Below are 22,726 nucleotides of genomic sequence, written 5' to 3'. Positions count from 1 at the left end.
AGTGTGCCTCAGCCAGGCTAGCAGGGTGGGTTGTGTAGGGCTGTGCTTCTTGGGTATGGCAATTAAGCAATATAAAGCATTACAGGCATCCACCTGTTTGGTGGCTGTTTGGCATAGCTATGGCGTGGCCTGCCATCATTCCCTACAGCAAACAAGAAGCAGGGCAGTTCCCCTGGGTACTCCAACTGCGTTTGCTCTTGAATGAAGGGAATGCTGTATTCATCCACCAAACACACCTGTCTTTTACAATTAAAAAAAAATAAATCTGTGCTCCCTGTTTCTTCATCTTATTAAAAATTATTGTATTAATTGAAGTGTAATTTAATCCCTTAAACCATGGTGTAAGTGGTTAGCGTCAGAAGTAGACATATTTATTTTACTTGATTTTCAGCACAGTTGAGTCAGCTGTAAAGCTATTATGATAACAAATTGGTGATGTTGCTATACCTCGTAGGTATCAGCGGCAGGTGGATACTGGAACATTGTGTCTGTGTGTTTGTAGATATATACATTTAATGGATCATTATTTTTATAGAGGTAAACCCTTCAGTGCCCCTAGAACACAGATGTATGTGTGACTAAGTTATGCTAATGAAACTTTAAGGTGTGTTATCAGGAAGCCACAGCCTGAAGGCCACTGAAGAGAAATGGGATTATAACATAGGCCTACAGAAGTACAAGAGCAGGATGATAGCAAGAGCTTTAGAAGTGCAAGCATAGACAGATAACAGAGTTCCCCGGGCTATAAACACAAATCACAGTCAACTACGGGTCACTAAAGGAAAGTAACCTTGGGAACTGGGTAAAACTGGTTCTAAGGACTAAAAAAAAAAAACCAAAACAAAACAGAGCAAAGAAGTCTCTACAGATCAATCAAAATGAAACTCAGGTATAACATGGAATTAAAGCAAATGGTTTGTGTTAACAAACATAAAAATAACCCTATGCAAACTCAGGAGCGACAAAGAACACAAGCACCAGACCTCCCCCCAGCCCCAAATCTCCTATCATTTTCATACTGGTGAAGAACTTGAGATGCTGACGGATCACTGGAAACCCTTTCACCTTCTTGAGACTGTACTATCAACTCTGAAATCATGAGAAACTCGGAAAAGGTTGAGCATAACACCAGAAAAGGAGATCTCTGAAAGTTTGCTTACATAATTTTTTCTGTATTATTACTAGGAATGAGCTATGAAAATTTTTGTAAGTATATGGATCTTGGATTAGATTGCCAGTACCTTAGTTAGACCAACAAACAATAAAATCTTCATTCTGCATATAAAGTATGTCTTTTTAGCTTACTGAATTACATGGAATTCTTAGTCTTGTACTCACGTGTGTGACTTGACCCCTGATTTATATACAATAAATATCACACAGTGTTAAACTTTGACACTAACATTTTCAAGTTTTCATTCTGAATGAGAAAGACTATTCTAAACAGGGGGAAGGAAGAAAAATACAGAGAAAGAGTAGAATTGGGAAAATGAAAAAAGGAACACAATTGTTAAGCAATTCACCATTGGAAAACTCACTCAGTTTGGTTTAAATCAGGGAACTAAGAGACTTTTCAAACGTAGAGTTTACATTACTCTAAGAGTACTATATGGTATACCTTCTCAAAGTGTTTCTTGTACCTCTTGGTACAAGTATGAAAAATATTGTGCTTACTTTAGAGCCTTTGTCTACATTTGAACACAGTCGACCATGATTGAAAGTGATTGAATTAGCATGGCTTAATGAGTCAGCTGAGCCTCAGCAGACGAGTGAGCCTCTTGTTACAGGCACCTGTTGTGCCTGTGAAATAAAACCTGCTCAGTTTAGTTATCTTCTTGGTGGATGTGGTTAGGAGCAGAGGAGAAAGGAAGGATTGAAAGGTGTTAAGCTTTTCAAAAAATAGTTTCACTTTGACATTTCTATGCATTTATTTTCTTTGAATATTTCCTTATTTCACTTGGAGTATGAATGTTTAATTGTTATAGTAGTATAATGAAGTCTGCTAAGTTTGTTTGCATCTTAAACTATAATGAGAAGTTTAAGGCACTTAGTCATGCAATGTATTTGGTATAAATGTCTTCACTTTATCTTGAAAGTTTTCAGCAGAATGTGATGTTAGTTTCTAAACAGGAAGCATTTTAATTTACCTTGAAATGTCTATGCAATGGTTGCACAATATTAATAATTCTCTGGCAACTCATAATAAAATACATATTTTATCATTTTAGTGTACCAAAGCTGTATCTTCTTACCAGAAATTCTTGCTTATTACAATAAACATGCAACAGTTTTATTATCCAATGTACCATTTCTGAGAGAGCATGAGAAATTGAAACAATGTAACAAAAGCATATTCCATCACTTTAAAATTTGTTAAATTCTATGCAAAAAGAATAGGAAAAGAAATTTCTAGAACTGTGTCCATAGACTAGTTAATGGATAATTTGGGGACAGAAGAAAAAAAATATTTTTTTTTCTGATAGAGCAGTCTTGAGTCAGCATGATGAATTTGTGGCCTTTTTGGTGAGGCAGTCTGTAGCACAGGTCTCTGCACTTAGATGTGAAGTAGTGGTGGGAACAAGTGATGGAGGAGGTGAAGTTTCATGTTTGTGGAAGACTAATACAGATTTTTAGGCTAATAATTTCCAAAATGCATGTAAGGGACTAAAGAGGTAGGTAGGCTACTTAAATTATTTTTTTTGAGTGTGTAAGCTGAAGTCTGTTGATATTAAAGGGGGTCACTACATATTTACAAATCTAGTGCCTTTGCTAGACATTCAGTTTCTTCCACTTCTTTCCCCGAAGATTTTCTGCCTTGCTGCCTTTCCTTGATTTGTCATTGAAGATATGGTGAAATTGCTTGGTGTGGATGGATTTAGATATGAGGTAAGAAGCAACCAACTCTCTTTCTTGGCAAAGGTAAGATGGTCTCCAACAATTTGTTTTCTAAACTTCAAAAAGGGTTTCCAATAAAACACAGCCTGAAAGATCTTTCTTTTAAAAACTTAAACCCCAACTTCCTAGTCTGCCTAATTTGACCTTAATACCATTTCTCTACCCATTTAGCTTCCTTTAGGCATTTTCTCTTAATCAATCAATGGATATTTCATGCTCTAAGTCTTTCCTGTTAAATTATTCTCTCCACACCCTCACATTATTTTCATGCTTTTGGTACCCTCAGTTTTCCAATGTCTGTTGGGCTGTGCTTCTTAGAATTGAATACATTAGTTTAAATTCTACTAGCTTTGTAGAAACAAATTATTTTTTCTTTGCTGTAAGTCAAGATACTTCTGTACATGTAGGTCAAAGTCATAGTGTCCTTTCTGTGCAACTTGCTGTTGTGTAATTCACAGTTTATTCTCCTGAAATAATACTGGTGTTTTAGATTCTTTTCTCATGTTTTGAAAAACAGCTTCATCTTGTTTCTTCATCTTCTACCTATTCAGCTGAGCCCAAGGAAATTCTATACTATATTTCTTTGCCTTTGCTGTGTAAAGGTCATTTGCTACACTTCCCAATTTATTATCATCTGTTACTTTAACTATTGTGCTGTTTAACATACTCCTGATTGTTAATGAAGATTAATCTATTACACCTTTTCCATCTTTAATGCTGATGATCAATTTTATGTTAAAAGAGTACAAAGCCAATAATTACAGACCTTGCAAAACACTCTTATGTTTATTCCATTGATATTTATTATAGTATTACTACTCTTCTGCTTGTGTTTTCTTCATTTGTTTTTCTGATGGTGACCTGTTTATTTCCAGTCCAGACTGATTGAACATCAATAGATAGCCCAAAAATATTAGTGAAAATTTTGTAAAATTCAGAATTGCCTCCACATGCTTGTATCCCGTAACATATTAATTTGATCCAGCATAATAGACTTCTAATGAAGCCAGGGTATTTCTTCCTTGTTGTTTAGTTAATGTCTGGAATACAAACATTTTTTGGCTTATCTACTTCATTTTCTCAACCAGAAGTGAAGTTTGTGAGGCAATAGATGTCTGGCTCGTGTATTCATTTTTGAACACTGGTTCTGTATTAGCTGTGTCTCAGATTATCTACCACCTGCATGTTGCTACACGTGTCCTCCAAGACCTTCTGGCAGGACAGGGAATTCATTTACTAACTGTGTCTCATGTATTTGCTAATTTGACTGCCTCGCCATTTTCTTGTATTCCTCTTCCCGCCCTTTTTTTGTAGATATGCTTATTACAAAGTCGTCAGTTTTCTTTTACTAAGAAAATCAAGAAAGATACTTAGAGGGTACCTCAGCCTTTCTACTGTGAAGTATAGTTTTTGATTCCCTCATCCTGACAGCACTTTAGAGCATGTTGGTGATGTTGGTTCACAGCACTGACTTCCCTTGTGGTCATAAACCACTATTCTGGGGTGTTTTCTTCACAGGTTCATCCTCTCCCTTGTGAAGCTTTCCCCTTGCAGACCTCTTTCTCAAGAAAATTACAATGCACTGACTATATGTGCCAGGTAAGCTGACAAACAGCTAAGCTAGCCTAAACTCCCTGTTGGGCCTAGGATATAAGAAATGAGAAGATCTTGCTCCTAAGCAGCCTGCTGCACACTGTGAACCCAGAGGAGGAAGGACAGACACAAGTAGTTTTCTGCCTTTGCTATGAGAATCAGATATAACAGAAGGTACTCAAAAATGTTTTGAAGCGACACTTTGCTGAATTCATCCAGCCCATGCTGCGACTTCTGATGATGTCCATTTTCAGCAGACATTTAGTAGCCAAGGTTTCTGAGCTGGATGCCTGTTGTTGTTGTAGTGGCATGCAAGTCATCACATATGCTGTCTTGTCTAGGCATTTTTTATAGCCTTTGGACAGGGGAAAAAACAGCTCTTTAACAGTACTATTCAAACCAGGACTTTATCTGAGATGTTCTGTTTGGAAAAGCCTGTTTTATTTTATAATGGACATGGAGCCTAGTGGCTACAGTAGATGGTGTGGATATCCTGCTATATCTCTAGCAAACCTCATATTTTACAATATTCCTAGACTCACAATGAATTAATGGGATTTAGAAACACAATATAAGATTAGCTCTCAGATGCAGTGTCATAAGTAGCTTCAGCTTATGAAGAAGTGTAAGCATTCACCAGCTGTGGGAAGGCCTTGAGTTAAAAATAATCCAGAGAACAGAAAATGTCAGTTGCATCTACAGATGGAATCATATCCAAAACAAAAGGATTAAGTTCTTAACACAGAATAATCCAGTAACTTTAAAGATAAACCCAGAAAGACTGGTTTAATCAAATGTCACATTGATGCTGGAAATAAAGATTGTTGCTGAAATACCTTAGAGAGCTTCATCTGTTGGGGAAAAAAGTTATACGAGATCAATGAAATCAAATGCTAAAAGAGGGCATTGTCCCTGCTGCCTGTTGTCCATGGGCATCTCCACACTTATTAGTACATTTTCTCTGGTGAGCAGTTTTATATGGACTACGGGAAATTAAACAGTGCCTCTCAGAGATCAATATCTACTGTCTTATATTGATGACTCATTAGTTTTTTGAAGTGAAGCTAGGTCCATTAGCACCTAAGACATGTGTAGGGATAACAGTCTTGCAGGTGTTTTGGAACCTAAGTTGAAAATCACCATTCTGTAGTAGGAGGATGCTGTATCATTTCCAAGTTGTGTCCTTTAGTTCACCTGCAATATTGCAGAGATTAGGGAGTCATGTTATGGCAGCTTTAATTTTCAAAATGTATGTTTCTATTTAGATGACTTAACAGAAGCGTTGTCTATTTTCCAAAAGCATCCACAACAGCAGCTTTTGCAAGATTTAGAAACATTTACTAGAATATGAAAAGCAGGGATTACTTTTATATTAGAGAAATGTCAATTACACTTCTGTTTTGGAATAGTAGGTAAGGATTAATAAGAGATTTTTGCAAATGCTGAAGTGGGACTGCAAACACGATCTGATAGTCAATTACAAGAAATTAGGTCATTTTGAGGAACCATCAAGTACCACCTAAACTACATGCCTGACTGTTCTGTTAAAGCTTCCCCTTCAATCAGCTCACAAGATGTGCCTTTTGAACAGATTCAGATATGCTAATAAGCATTTCAGCTTAAAAGTGTTTGTCAGCAGTTTTAAAATATTCACAATTCAACTAATTGAAATTGCTTTCCTAAGGTTTAGCAGCATGCTTGGGAGCATCTGTCACAAAGCTTTCCTATAAAGGATCACACAGTGTGGTAGCTTAGTTCCTATGTCAGGTGATAAAGCAATACAATAAATAGTATAAGATGATTTCACATTAATTATTGCTGTTGAACACTACTTTCTATAGAAACAGTTACTCTGGTATTCAGCAACAGAAAGTGTCCTCGAAGTAATGGTCCAGCTCCTGCACTGTTGTAATCTTGCAGACACTCACTGACTGCAAATTCATGTGAGGTCCAGTGTAGTTCATACAATCCTAAAGGTGTGATACAGTGAGAGTCCAGATGGTTAAACATATTCAGAACTGTATTTTTAAGAAGGGTTTTCTCCACAGTATTGTCTACCACAGTATCTACCTGCACATTTATTACTTTCAATAGGGAACTAGAGCAATACCTCAATTTTCCAAAAATCTGGAATTTCTTGGAATTATCTGTAGATGAAAACGATAGTTTTAGCTATTTCATGTTTATTTACGAATTGGGTGACAAAGTTAAGAGTTGTAATCTAATTTATATTTCTAGAAACCCCCAAAATAGGCACTATAAAGTGAACTGGACCAATGGCAACTGACTGTAGAAGCAGAAGAAATGTGTGCTTTAATAATCAAGCATAGTGGAGTAAGTAAAGACTAAATGTCTTCCATTGGGCTGAAACCCTGGAAAGGGAGTGCCATTTTAATTGCTAATGAGGCCAACGTTGAGGCCAGCATCATGCCATTTTCCAGGGAAGCTCTGTGGTCTGAGGAGCTTCCAAGGAGCTCTGCACATTTCGAAATTTTTTGGGGTTTTGACTTATCCAGAGCAGGTAGGAGGCAGGTATTAGAGCCTTCTGGCTTGGGACATATTGGACAGAGCATGTATTTGCTAAAGCTGAAATTCTGAAGCTATTTCTAGATTATTAGTGTCTTTACAGCAGACCTCAGCGTCAGAAAGCCACCACTTCCACACAACTTAGCTTTGTAGCACACATGGTAAGTGCAGACAATGTTACCTTGAAACCTTGCCTTCAGTGCAAAGAAAATTACTTGTTACCAAGACATTTAGAAAAACATATTTTGGCCTTGGTGAACCTAATATTTTTATAAAAGTTTTTCTCCTTTAAAATTTCCAGGTACTTCTATCCCCACAGCAATACAGGTTTTCTCCGTTCTAATTCTGCATTGACTGTAATTGTAAGAAAAAAACCTGACAATTATTTATTACAGTGGAAAACAGTCATTACAGCAGAAGGAAATTGTAACAGAAATGTAACATCACATTTTTTTAAAATGATTTTCATTTTCCTAGGCAGGCTTTGAAGGTGAGTGCTGGTTCTTCCTACCTGCTCCAAAAAATAACACTAAAAAAGATTTTAGACTTTTTTTTTCCCCCCTCTGTTGTAACCCTGGTATAGTCCAAGAAAAAGATGGGTTGAAGAGTGTGTGTGAGGATTTATGCATGTCAAAGATTGTCTTGTCATACCAGAGTAAACATTTTCTGTGTTACCTTTCAAAAGCTTAAGATACTGAGTATTTGAATCGCTAATGCACAGTATAATTTTACTGTTGCCATAAGTAAAGCCTGTCAGATATTTGAGTCCCAGATGCTTTCTTCATTCAACAAAGTGATGTGGTGGCAGTTCATGTCAGTTGACTCAGTGCTTGGAACCATCAGTGGCATTGGGATCAAATATGCTAAACGTGACAAGCAGATCCCCTTGTGAATAGCAACTGAAAGTAGAAATTGTATTAAAATAACCCCCTAATGCTATTTTCAGATTAAAATGAATTTTTTTGTTATCCTTTCTGCTGCTTTTATAATCTTTGCTCCCAGAAGAGTAAATTAAGGGCAGTGGCCTAAATAACAGAAGAAACTTGATGGTTTACTTTCAGGGGGCCCAACCTCTGCTACCCAAAACAAGCTGAATTTCTGGGAGACTGTCTGCCTTCCCTGTAATGAGTGACACTGGCTTTCATGAACATGTAATTTCTTTTAAGCTTAAAGCTTCCCAGAGCAGGAGTTTAGATGCCATTTTTTAGTATGTTTTCTACCTCAGGAACCAGACAACTGAGGGCACAAAATCTCTGCTGGATAGAAATAACATGATGTTCAAGAAATCCCCTTGTGCTTATAATCCTTGGTCTTCCCATCCCCCTTGAACCATCCCATTCACTAACTTGCAAACACAAGCTGTGCCACTGATGCTTTCTTTTCCATGCTAGCCCCTTACTGTACCCATGGGCGTGATTTCTATGACATTTTTGACATTGTAGAACCCTAACAGCTGTAACACCCCAGTGTTTGGAAAGCCCTCAAAATATGTAGTGCCAATGCCTAACGTGCACCCTGTGCAGGTGCCTGGCTAGGATTACGAGATTGATATCTACAGTGTTTATCCTGGTTATTCCTTAGGCCCAAGAACAGTAACTGGTGCTGCCCAGACGAAGGTCCTTGCTGGTAGGCTCCGTGCAGCTGCACAGTTCTACGTTGCCCCTGCTCAAGGCATTTCTGCTCAGACAAGACTCATGAGCTGTGGCAGTATGTGGCTGCAGGAGGGGACAATGAACAAGTGATAGTGTGAAAGGTCACTAGTTTTTCTGTGGGGAGAGCTTGGCACAGTAGGGAAGGGAAAAGGGTATGGAGGAGAAAGGCATATTAGAGAAGTGCAATCAGTTAACAGAGGGCTAAAGCAATTGAAGCTATTGGTATAATGTTTGGAGATTTCCTTGACCAGCTTAGAACTTAACACATGGTTTGCCTCAGGAGTAAGAAATTTTAAATGTTTCTTTTGCAATGTCTTTTATCAGCTAAGCACAATGCTGGTTACAACCGTTGCAGGGCTGGTGTAGGATGCCCCACAGGATGCTCTGGGGCACTGGCTATATTTCAAGTCACCAGAGACTTCAGAATGCCCGGAGCTCCCATCAAAAATAGACCAACTGTGACACAAGGCAGTCCCTGTGTAAGAGAAATTATAAAGAACCACAGACACAGATTGTAAAAAAAATAAAATAATATATATATGTATAGTATTTACCAGGTGCCAAGGATGGAGAATAAACAGTACAGTCCATAGTGAATATTTCTGCTGCCGCCGACAGGTTAGACAAGAAAATATTTTGCTGTAGCTTTCAAGACTCTAAAGCCATTTCAGAAGGGAGCCAGAGGACAGACAGGGTATGCTTAGCTGGTAGTAAATTATCTGTTTATTTCCTTGGCAAAAATGTTGGTATGTAAATCTCAATAGGACAGACACGCAGGGGCTGCCTAAGCTCTTCTAGCTCTCCTAAGATAGTAAGCCTTTTATGCATAATCTAACTAATCTGTTTTCAACTTTGTAGGTTCTGACTTCCTGATCATACATCTAGTTGTTATCTGAAAGAGCCTCCTGTGTACCACATATGATGCATATCCAAATTGAAAATCTGACAGCTTTTCTTAACCCTCCCCCCCCCCCCCCCCCCCCGCCTATTCATGCTTTTGTCTCCGTTTTAGGGAGTATCTAGTATTTGGTTTTTGAATAATCCATTTACCTTTCAAAGTACTTTAGAGAGAGAGAAAAGGAGTACTACAAGGTTTCAAAACTATAGTGACAAGAAGAGAGGAAAGGGCTGTGTTTCCAGCTGATACCTGGCACTTCATTGTGTTTAGAAATGTTTGCTGCTCTATGCTGTTTGACTGACACCACCAAGGAAACAGTATTTTTTAATTGCTGACTGCCTGTCCTAGTTTTGTGCTGATGTAAACCACTGCCACTAATTATCTTATTACAAGAAAGGGTTTTTATTCTCTCTCTGTCCAAATCCCTCCCTAATTAAGACCCTGGCCTTGTTAAAATCCACCCTACATCATTTATTTCCCTTATTAGTACCTTGCTGTCCCCTCTTTTCTTCTGCAGTGTTCTTGTATCTTTTGTGTTCATGTTGACAATATCTTAGGTTATAAATTGTTTCAGGGGCAGAGAGGGTAGTTTCTGGATTTTTTTTTTCTTTTTTTTTTTTTTTTTTTTAATTTTTTTCTTTTTTTTACGTGAGGATGCTGAAAAGGTTGCTTTTCAGGGCTACAAGGACTTCCAAGTATGGAAGATTTTCACAAATATGACTCTATGAATGACAACTGTAATAAAAATAATCAAATGCAAAAAAGTCTAGTTCCATATGAACTGATTTTATTTTTACTTCTCAGAAAGTAACATCTGGAAAGAATTGTTTCAGGAAAAATGCAGGAAAATGTCATGTGTCTTTTAGGAGTTTTGAATGAAGTCAGAGCAATGAACATGAAAGAATGAAATATATTTAAATAACCAGTAAGGAGATAAAGGTCCTACCTTTTATACACAATAAAACACTGGTCAGGACAATACTTTCTTGGTATTGAGCAAATACTGGTTAGTACCTGATGGTAATTTCATCACATAAATGTGCAGTACTTGCAACACTGATTTAGCAGGTTCTCCTGAAGGATGAGGATGACCCAGCCTATAACAAGACTCCAACACATTTCTGAAAAGGTAGTACAAACTAAAAGTTTCTGTAACTTTGTAAAGAAAACACTGTTAGGGCTGTCTTTGTAGAGGTGGGAAATGAACAGAACTCTTTGCTGGTCAGTGAGGCATATATCATCTTCAGTGTAAAGAAATAATGGATTATGACTACTTTTACTTTTCACTGTAAGTGTTGTACAGAAGTCAATCTATGATGTGCTAGTAATTCCAAGTATAGTTTCTCCCCTTTGGAGTTATATGGGGGCAGATCACCATCTGATTTAAATAATTTTCAAATTTCATCATATTAATCTGAGTGTATTTGGTTTACGTGGCAATGTTTTAGTAGCAGGTGAGTTGCAGGGTGGCTTCTGTGAGAAGACACCAGGAGCTGCCCCCATGTCAGACTGAGCCACTTACAGCTGGCTCCAAAACAGACCCATTGCTGGACAAGGCTGAGCCTGTCAGCGATGCTGGTGGCATTTCTGTGATGACATATCTAAGAAAGGAAATGGTAAAAAAACACCATGCAGGAGCTGTGAGAGGAGTGAGAAAATGCAAAAAAACCCCAACCCTGAAGACACCAAGGTCAGAGAAAAAGAAGGGAGATGAGGTGCTCCAGGCACTAGAGTGGAGATTCCCCTGCAGCCCATGGAGAAGACCATGGTGAAACAGCTCATGGAGGCCCACAGGGTAGCAGATATCTTACCTGCAGCCCATGGAGGACCCCATGCCGGTGCTGCCACGGTATAAGCTGTTCCCACAGTGCGGTACCTGTAATCAGGACTCGTAAACGCGGGTAAGTTTGCTTAATGGAGCACAGTGTTTTGAAATACTTTGGTTTTGTTTATTTTTAACAATTGGTATTATCTTTTTGATCATTTACTCAAGACTTTAACTAACTTTCTCTTGCTGGAACTCAGGCACTGAGAATATTATGGGGGTGACATGAGAAAATATTCATAGCACCAGTGTTTCATATGAGGTTCTCTAGGGAACGATGAAGACTGTTGGAGAGTTAATGCATCTTTTGGGGGGGGGGAGAAGAAAAGATTATTTGAGTATCAGAAGCCAAATAGAAGTCTAATGTAGGAATTTTTTTTGTTTTCAAGATAAGTATCTTTTACATAGAAATGGTTGATCAGCCTTAAATGTGATGTACTTAGTCTCAAAGGGGTTAAAGTGACCAGTAGGAACTAACAAAGATGCACAACTTGGCAAGGATGTGTGATATGTATATACAGTGGCATTTGCCTCTTGCTAATCACTTGGGTATGTGAAAAGTTTAATTACTCATGTCATTTCTTCTCCTGTGCTCTGATTCTCCTGATCCTCTTTTGTGAGGAACAAGGATGATTGGGCTAGTAAAAACAATTCCCAGTGGTTGGGTAACCAACCAAAGCCAAATGTTGGCTTTTTCTTTCTGCACAGGGAGGTCAGTAATGACTCTTGAGTAGCCTCTCATGATTAGGACATATCAAGTTTTACTTTTAGTGTGAATTTTATTGTTTTGATGATGTGCCTTCTAAATTATGTTGAGTACTCATTCAGTTGTTCCTTTTTTTAACTAATATTTTGAAAGCTTTTTTTCATTGGGTGAGTTTCTCCACTTGAAGAAACTTGAAATAAATTGTTAAACCAGTCACAGGGTGGTAGTATGTTTCTCAATGTTGGTAGTAACAGGATTAAGCTATCAGCAACACCAGTCATTTCTGATGTGGCAGAAAACTTCACTGAATAGAGGGAAAATTTATTACCTTATTGGTGCAAAGCTTTATTTGAACCTAATATGGAAGAACGCTGAGTGGTGTGTTCATCTCATTTTTGAACATTTTGGTAAAGAATTTTTCAGGAAATTATTATAGATATGTATTTTGCAACAAAAAGGTTAAAAACGTGTTCCCCTCATTTTTGAGCTAGGTTTACATGATGGTGGGATGAAAAGGCTGGTAATGCAAGTTTTGCTTGTGGAACAGGAAGAAAGGAAATTAGTATCAGAAAATATGGCCTTTAGTCTTTTCAGTTGGATTTTGAAGATCATTATTTTTGATGTTAAGTTTTTTTCAAATTAGCATTTTAATATTATATAGCTACTTTTAACTCTCCAACCATCTGTGACTGATTTCCTTTTGTCAAAAAAACCCTCTGCTAACATCTGTTTATATGCAATTACAATGGCAAGCATGTAGAACATTACCTCAAACTTAATATTTGGCTAAAAGCTTGGGACTCTGGAATGATACTAAAATTAACTTGCAATTTATTATGCTTAGACATGGGTTAAGAAAAGCATATTGAGTAAACAGTATGTCTGTTGACGCACTCTTAAATCTATAAAAGCACATTACTATCTTATTTTAGTTTTAGCCCTTTTAGATACCTGTTAGGGTAAAAAAGAATAGTAGTATGCAAAATTGTTCTTAATTATTCTAATTCAAAGAAGAGTATGCAAAATTGATCTTGGTTATTCTAAGTCAAAGAATTTTCCAAAACTTAAAAGCTGCTTGAACTTCTGATTAATTTCTTTAAATATTCAGGCTTATTTTGGTAAATATTTTAGTAAACTAGGAAAAAACCCTCAAAAGGGAAAATATATAGTGACTGTAGAATAGAAAACAATTTTTCATAGATCTACAAAAATGGCTTATTTTGTATGAAAGGATTTCTCTTTCAAGGTATAAAATTTTAAAATTAATGAAACGTCTATGCTAACATACAGAAATTATTATAAACTGGAAGTGGCCCATGAGTTATTCTCCAAAGTGACTAAACTAGAAACATTTTTTTTCCCCCCATAATTTTGGTTTGCGTAGCCTAAACTGTAAAACATAACCATGGTAAAAATTTCTTATCAATGACTTTTAATTAGAATATTCCTTTGAATAAATACTGAAAGGTGCCTATGTATGTTCTTTCTCACACAATATAGTATACAAAGTGTCAAAAAAAAAAAAAAGAAAGAAAAACAAAGAAAAAGTATTTCTGCTGTTATGGAAGAGGGCAAAAATAGATACTGCTGGGGTTTTCTTGCATGTCAATGTATATCCTAGGTAGCAATGGAGTGTGACTAAGGTGTGGAGATTCTTTCTAGTAACATTGGCACTTTACATTTTATTGGTGACAGACAGAGTCTGCTGTGAATACGTGGCATGGATGCAGGTATGAGACAATGAAGATGGCAACGCTAGCTCACGAGATAGAAATTCAGTAATTAACTCCTTGTTCTTTAACTTTGCCATGGTTTTGGATTTTTTAATCACTCTGCTGTTTCAGCTGTCACAAATCGCTTTTATCTGTGCTTGGCAAGACTATAATGATACAATACTTAATTTTTACCTTAATTTAGAAAAGGAGTTTGGATTCAATCTATAACTAGGTGATTGGTAGCTTGTGAAATTACACTGTGATCAAGTCAGTGCAGTCATCAAAGAATACTTACTCTCAGTTTAATAAATCTGCTGTACTGAAAAATGTTGTCAACTTTAATGTAATTTTTCATCTGCATAATATATTCTGCCATCTGATCATCTGCTTTTTGTTTATTCATTCAAAACCCAGCTTTTAGTTCATTCCACAAAGATCAAGAATATTGACATAGGGTTGAAGAACAAACACCTATAACTGGACAGAGTAGTGATTTTTGTAGTTGTTCCTTCCGAAAATGTCAGTGATCAAAGTGCCTATAAGTAGACATTTTACATTTTGTTCTTAATCATGAGGGAAAGAATAAAGGAAACTATCCTTAATCTCTGTATTAACTTTCAGAGACAAAACCCTACATTTTGCTTTATGATTTCTCAGTCTTCTGTACAAGTATTCCTTCAAATGTCTCCCACGAGTGTGTACTGCCAAGGGTTTCACCCTGAGAGGTAAAAAAGTACTAAATCTGTTGTACAGTAGCTGAGATTTGGGGGTATCATACCTACACGTCTGATTATCTTTTCTCACAGAAGAATAATTCTGGCTGGATTTGAGACAGGAAAGAAGGACAGCTAGGATGACAAGAGAACAGACAACAGATATCTTCTGAAGGGAGAATGAGAGAACATTTTCCCCTTTCCATTTCTTAACATAGCAAGAGAGACTTGAAAGGGATATAAATACTTTCTATCAACATCAAGGGAGTTCAGCAGTTCTTCCTTCCAGTACTGAACTAATGTACAACATTTGCCCCAGGTTCAATGGAGTTTAACATTTAGGTTGAAAATTAGAAGCTTCTAATCAAAAGTTTAATGAGGTTCTGGAAGAGACCTTGAAAGGAGAACTGAGCACAAATGAAACCTTAGCTTATGTTAAAATGGAGCTTTGATGGAAGAGACTATATAAGGCAGTTGCTCTCACTTGGGGATTGTACCGTCAAAAGCATGCTGATGGCAGAGATCTATGTGAGATGCCCTATAGGGTCTCACCAAGAGGTATGCTGTCTTGTGGAGGGTTCATGGGAAATTGCTGTTCATAAATAATACATAATAAATTGCTGTTCATAATTAGTTTCTATGATAGCTCTTCAGTGACTGCTATAGGAAGTAGCTGAACAGCTGTAGAGATGGATGTTTTGCATCCTGCTTGCATCCTTTTGCTTAGTATTAAAAGGTGCCAGTACTGTCAGATAAAGACTCATCATAAAGGCAGCGTGTATGTGGGCATACTTAATTATTTCCATTTTACTGTGAGTGAGACTTTCTTGTGAGTCACTGAACTTTGGACCACATGTGCATGCAAACAATTCTTTTGTCTTCTGCCCTGATCAATTTCAGTCTGATCACGTTAAATAAATCTTGAATTGGAGGAGGGCAGGGAGGGGGAAATTCAAGCCAGTTCCCCTAGTGAATGACACTTAGCACTTAATCCTTAAAGTGCTGATAAGGCTTTCTTCCCTTGAGCCCTCTCTAGGATGCTTAAAAATAAAGCAGCTACATGAAAAATGCTGTTAGGTTATTTCATCTCTGTTTAGTGCCTTTGGTGTTTTTAAAAACAAAATAAATATTTGAATTTACAAGTGCTGATCTGGGATTTTTGGAGTCTTGTTTTTCAGTGCTAGACAATTTCTACTGATATTTCAAAATCCTTTGCAACTCCATCTGAAGAATTACTGTTTAGGAGCCTTAAGCCTCTTAAAGGCTGCATGGCAATAGGATATGAAAAGATTTGTATTTTATGTTTTAGTACCAAATAAAATAACTGGAAATTTCCATTGATATTTTTTTTTTTCAGATGAAGGTCTCACTCTCTGTAGGATGTGATTCAAATCATCCCCTTCCATTTCCTGTTTCCTCGTCTTTTCTTTCAACTTATGTCTTTTCCATTCTTCTAGTTTGTGATCATTTTTTTGAAAATGATTAATACCAAGAGTGATACAAATCCTTCTTAAAGAATTCCACTCAGTGATTTTATTAAAGATCTGATTGTTTCAAACTGAAGTATATCTCTAACCTCCACTATTGCAAGGGGCTATCCTGACTGATCTATATTCTTGTTAAGTTGTGTTACCTCCTTTCATTGACTGGTATAGCATTCTGTAAGTAATTTCGAATATGGAGTAGTTCTAAACATACTTCTATCAAATCTGCATTAGTTGTCACCAAAATCAGGAATATGAATCTCCTTAACAACAACACAACATTAAGAAGCAGGTATTCTTTATTACGGCACTGGGTACACGGGGGATCGCTCCACCTAATGTGCATAATTTCCTTCTCTCAGGTAGCTCTTTTTATGCAGTACATGTATACATATTCAACATATTTTACAGAAAAGACATACATATTAAAGAAATTACTCAAAACTAGTTATAATATTTGCCCTCCCCCTCATGCATGCCCAGTTGCCCAAAGAGGGGTCTTCAGTGGTCTCGAGGGTCTGCAAATTTGTCCACTCCTTTATACAGTTGGCTAGAGTTCTCCTTTGTAGTGCCCATATATGGTCTTAAACCAGGTCATCTCAGTATCTTGCTTTTTCTTAGCCTTAAATCACTGGCCTTGGGCTGGTTTTCCTTCATCCTTCAGGGTTACCCCTTTGTTAGAACCTGAATTTATTGCTTACAAGTATACAAAGATTAGTTTCAAACAATCGAGGTGCCTTAACACTAACTTTTCAGACTTAGGGTGCATGACTATTTCTAAGTTCTTAAGATTAAACCTTAACCCTTCTGTAGCATAGTGAGGCACCAAAAGAGAATACTGCCTTCTAAGGATGTGGTCACAGTAGGTCATAGGGGAAAATAGGCATCTTTCCCAGGTAGAATTTCTTCCTTGGCTACTCTAAAGATAGTACTTCCTATGCCAGGGTTTCTTACTCACCATTAGAGGCAAAAGAAGAAATTAGTCTACTGAACTTAGTAGGATTAAGTGCACATGTCTTAAAACACAATAAATGCAAGAGTCTGCAATGAAAGAAGGCTGAGCTGAATTACATTGTGTTTGCCACAAACCAGGAGCGTACATGTCAGCAGTGTAATATATGATAATGTATTCAGCTACAAGACCTGAGCCCTGATATTGTGCATTCATATGAAAGGAATGAATTTTTTAGCACTGTGCATTTTCTGTGTGTATCCGTCCTTGCTATTTGCTATATCACACTCATAATGAAAATATCTAAATGTACTTGGTTTCTCAAAACATAATATTAATGTAAATGGTCAACCCTCAAAATACATCTGATATTACAGATACAAGAAGAATTGGACAAATGCTCGCTATACCTATAATTGCTCTTAAAACCAGAGAATATAAAAGGAGATTGTAATTAATTTGGTTAAATCTTGTAGAATTTTAGATGCACTAAAACCTGTGTCTGTTTCTACAGTGAAACAAATAAATGGGAACCTCTATCCTTTAAAAGAAGTCCAGCTACATACTGAAAATGTGTAATGGATAACTATCATTAAGCTAATATTTTCTTTCACTAAAATTGTTCAGTCGTGATATCAGCTTTTTCATGCGCATAAGCAAAGGACAGATCTACATAGAACTTCAGTGTAACACTGATGTGCAAGAATACAGCCTAAGGAAAAAGGCCCTGCTGCAGCAGTAGATATGCTTGAGTACATTGTTCGAGTTAAAACTCTAGTAACTTCTGTGCTGAGTCAGAGCCTTAGAAATCAATACAAGTATCTACCAGCTTCTATAAACTGACACAGTCTAGTTCTTTGCACAGTTCTGCAGACCTAATTAGACATGGATTGAATTGCAGTGGTGTCTTTATCCCCATTCACTTGCAACACCTACCTCTGTGTGGTGCCCTTTGCGCTCTCCTCTCATACCCTGCTCTGACCGTACCCTGAATGGGTGTGCGGGCTTGGTCTGGGGAAGAAATCTCCAGAAATGTAGGGATGTAAGGAAGCTGAAGAAAAAGCGGACTGTACCTGGATGGGTTTAGTGATAAGTCAGGTTCCTATACTATATCGAGAGCCTGTTTGCTAATTTTTTGAATTGGGTAAGAAAAGATTTCAGATCTGAAAGTGTCTGTATACCCTCATAAACTTTCAATGTACACTTACATATTAAAGTTGATATCTTTTTTAAATGTTTCTGAGTGCATATTATGTATATAAAGCCACATATAAAATCAATCTTTCGATTTCTTGATGTGAATGAATATTTCCTCTCCTTGCTGTATATGTACTTCCTCTGATATTTGTAGATCTTTTTTCCTCTGTGTTATTTGTTGTAGGAGAGAGATTGTCCATTAAGGCTTCCTAGGCCAATTCAAAAGCTGTTATTTAGACTCCTGATTCCATTAGTGCTTACATCAGTTAAAGTGCCTAGAAGATCATGATGAACAGCACTCCCCAGACCTGCCCTCTGTTCTTTGAAAAACTACTACGCGTACTCTGGTTTTTCCACCTCTGTTGATAATTTTAGGTAGAGGATAAAATGGATGAAAGAGCTGAAGCAGTGGGATGAGATAACATTGGCTGAATTGTGTAATGCTGTACAGGCAGGTCTGTTCAGCTACAGAAGGGCCTATATCCTCACTTGATAAAGTGCTATGCCAGTGCATTTTTCAGAAAGCTATGGTGTGTAGGCAGAATAAATGGAACTCAAATGTGGCGAAAAGGATTCTGCACGTATATGAAAATGCAATTACTTTCCATGAATGTGGCAAGAGAAAGTAAAATACTGTGTGTTACACAAAGTCAATAGAACTAGTTTTTAGTGAGCTTATACTTTCTTTATTTCACTCATGCTGGAAGGAGAGGTTGACTTTAGATCTGATGTCCCTATACATCACAAAATATCTCTCTGATTAAAAAAAAAAAAAAGTTTCCAGTGTCTAATTACATTCATTAGATCTGTTGTTCTACCTGATTGCACTTTTAATATTGAAAAAATCAGAAGTCCTACTGAGTTCATTGTGGCTTCTGATTAGAAAGCTCTAATTAAAAAGGAGGCAATATCATGAGATTTTGGTGACCAATTATACAGTTTGAATACTGAGTTCCAGTACTAAGTTCTACTGAACACCAAACAATATTCTCAGTCATCAGCTCCTAAGTTCTGTAAGACTGTGTACTTATTGCTCTCTGCAGTTTCCGCCCTTGACCTATTTGAGACTGACCACTAACTCTAAAAAATGCTCTAACGATACCTTTACAGGTATGGCAATTTAGAATGTGATACTGACATCACCCCCTAATGATGTGACCAATGCTATCTCATTTTTTCCTGTGATATCCCTGCCTGTCTACATTAATTTCTATCTCTTATATTTAGGTTGATGCAAAGACAGTGACTGTCTTTTTGGTCTCTTTTTCACAGTGTGTAACAGAAAATAGAAGTACCCTGAATTATGGTAAAATAAATTACAATTATTAAGAATTAGGTGATACTTTTCAGTGGTGAGGTAATCATATGATTTATGATCGATTTTGGAACCTTTAGGACTGCAAGGCATTTTAAATTTAAAACATTATCTTTTTCTCCCTATGTTTTCTGATAAAGTGTACCCCTGCAGGTTGTTTTTTTCTTAAATTCCACTCATTGTTCTTGTGTTTTTTCTTTAATGAGAAAATTGTGCTAGTTTCATCCAGAACCTGAACTTAACTATATATTACTAACATCACATTGGAGGTCACAAATTACTTCAGATAGGTATACTCCAGTGGGTTATTAAACTGAAATGTCCTCAGAATATTTTGTTCCTACACACATCACTGGGTTGTCCCTATAGGTTAGTAACATCCTGTGAGTGAAGACCTGGTGAGTACTCAGCTTGCTGTTCTATGTGCAAGGGACAAACATCAAACCTTGTCTCTGAATCATCCTCTGAATCTTCCTTGGAATTGCACTCTGTTGGGCTGAAAGATTTGCACTGTGAATAAATATTAGGTGTTAAATTATTCCTAGGACCCATTGTATCTAGATGTAGCTTCTTATTGTAAGATTGCCTTACCTATTGACATGAGGAAAAACTACATTTGACATGTGACACAGAGTAGATCACTAACTAGAGGGTTCTATTGCCCTACATGTATTTGTTGCAATTACACCTGAAGAATCACAGGAGAAGAACAGAATTCCTCCCTTTGGTCTTATGAAGCAGCATAATTTCATTATTCAGTTATCATTAACATGATTCTTGGGGGAAAAAAATCTATAAAAAGCTCTATCTATTAGGTTTTTTAGACAGTAAAGAAAATAGCACTAAAAAACATCTACAGTGAGAATCCATAAGCTCTTAATGATGTGATGTTTTCAGGACTGATACTAATTTCAGTATTCCAGTTTCTTTTTCACAGGAATGAATATCATTATGAACTCTCTGGGACTGGTGTTATATAGATAGTACCTTGCCTACACAGTGTGCATACTTTTGCATTTGAATATTCTTTACTCAGCTTTTTTGAAAAATGAAATATTTAACAGAATCAATTCATTTTAGTTCAGATATGCTAGTCAGAAGGATGCAGATGTAATCAACATTTCCTGTCTCCCTCTTCCTTCCCTCCCTTTCCAAAGAGGAGCAATGTGCTGTAGTCAGCCTGATCATAGCTCACTGGGGTCTGACCACTTAGGGGAATAAGAGTCTGTCTTGCCTGCTAATCCCTCCCTGAGCATTGCGGTGGAACTGTATTGCCAAAGTGCTATTATCTCCTTTGCTGAACAAGCCCGTGTATGAACCCCATTCTACACGTTGCTATCCTACTGGAGTTTCTGTTGAAAAAAATGAAATGGATATGGTAATTTAACAGGAAACTGAAATGTCTGAGAAAAGTTGAAAAAGGTCTATCCAGACATGCCTTACTTTGCAATGAAATAGTGGCAGATTTCAAAAAAGGATTCTCTCTCTCTTAGAATGCAAATAAACACTGCTTTCCCTTACAGCCCCCTGTCTAGCTATGGAATAATAATTCTAGACAAAAGGTGTATATTGTCACCTGTGACATTTTAGCTTTATTATATGCTTATTTTTTTTCCATAAATTATAAAATTCTTCAATTATGATTAGATGTGTGCAGTGGTGAATCAGTTATTAATCAAATTCCCTCAAACAGTCACTTATGAGAGCAGGTACCAGTGCAATATGGAAAAGGGCATGATGAAGAGAGTATCTGCAGTCTAAAAGGCACCCTTTAGCATGATGCTATTTTAAACAGGGTGTTAACAGAGGTAATGTGGGTGTGTATATTAAGGACTGTGGCAGAAACTGAGTTCATAAAAGCTTTGATGAGCTGGCTTAAAGGTTGAAGAAGATATAATAAGCCAAACTGACAACAGAACATCTTTATGCTGCTGCTTCTTTTAACTATAGTATAAGAGAGAAGTGGAAGGGAAGAAAGAAGAAAGAAGGTAGGATGGGAGGTGGGGGGGGAAAGAGCTAATGAACTCCCCAAAACCATACTGAATATTTGAGATACTCCAGCATGACACTTCAGATACTCAGCTGCATTGATAGAGTCTTCATCTGTTGAGGAAGTAAAAATTGAAAGTGTGATTCCAAAACAGTATTAGACCTCTGCTAAGGGTCTTGATTTGGTGGGTGACCTCCCACTGGGAGAAGGGAAACATTTTTAAAGCAATCTGTTTAACTTCAGCATGATTTCACTGGTTTTCATAGGCTATGTAGCTGCCACTGTGTACTTTACCAGATGCAGTGGCTATAGTCCCAGATATCTGCTGCTTGGAGGATCCCCCTAACAAAAAGATGTCAGCCTGTAAAATGGCCAGCCTGTGTTTTTAGTTGCTTTGCATCATCAGTGTATGGGAGGGCATGCGATACTGGTCAGAATATAAAAAGAGTGATTATATGTGCTTTTTTAAAAAATCAGCTGTTTCAATGAAAAACTTTTCCATTAGCTCTGTATTTTGTTCAGCGTGATAAAGATTACACACTGATCTTAACTCAATTTAGTGCTTTAGAGGATTTAAATTTCTTTCTGTTTGTCTGTGATATAGTCAGATAGTAACCATCTAGAAAACCTTTGCTATTTCTTTCATAAGGGGCTTCTGGTTTGGTCCGTATGGGTTTGCTGGTAAGGAATTTATTTAAACCCTGTCTCTGTGGTTCTATTACACCAATTATCATGTTCATTGATGTAGTGGCATATCTTACATCTTGTATATGATAAGCAATTAAGAGGTGGCTCTGTTGACACACTAGTTAATCGGTGAGTTTGGGTTCCATCATTCTGCTTTGTATGCACAGGAAAATCCTTTTTATGAGATAAAGCAGACAGATTAGCATCTATGAAATTATTTATTTATCTATTCATGAGGGGTTTACATGCTATATTTCCCAACATCCTCCTAACAATATGTTTCAAACTCCAGTTGTAGGGACTTGTTCTCAAAGTATGTATCTAAGCACTTCAAATCCATAAGTCTTTAGCTAAAATTTTCCAAAAAGATTAACAATCAATCAATGATGAAAAGTTCTATTCTGTGGTGTTTGTTTCACGCAGAATAACCAGATTCAAATGTAATTTAGTTATTTAAATATCTTCACAAGGGAGTTAAGAGCTTAAATACCTTTTGCAGATCTGAAACTGAACAGAGGCTATAATCATAATTTTATATAGTCAAATAATCCCCTGGTTTTTACATTATGATATATATA

Source organism: Falco naumanni, chromosome 5 (genome assembly GCF_017639655.2).
Source record: "Falco naumanni isolate bFalNau1 chromosome 5, bFalNau1.pat, whole genome shotgun sequence".
NCBI classification, from domain to species: Eukaryota; Metazoa; Chordata; class Aves; order Falconiformes; family Falconidae; genus Falco; species Falco naumanni.
The sequence above is the reverse complement of the archived record's forward strand: the minus strand, read 5'-3'. Positions refer to the sequence as shown.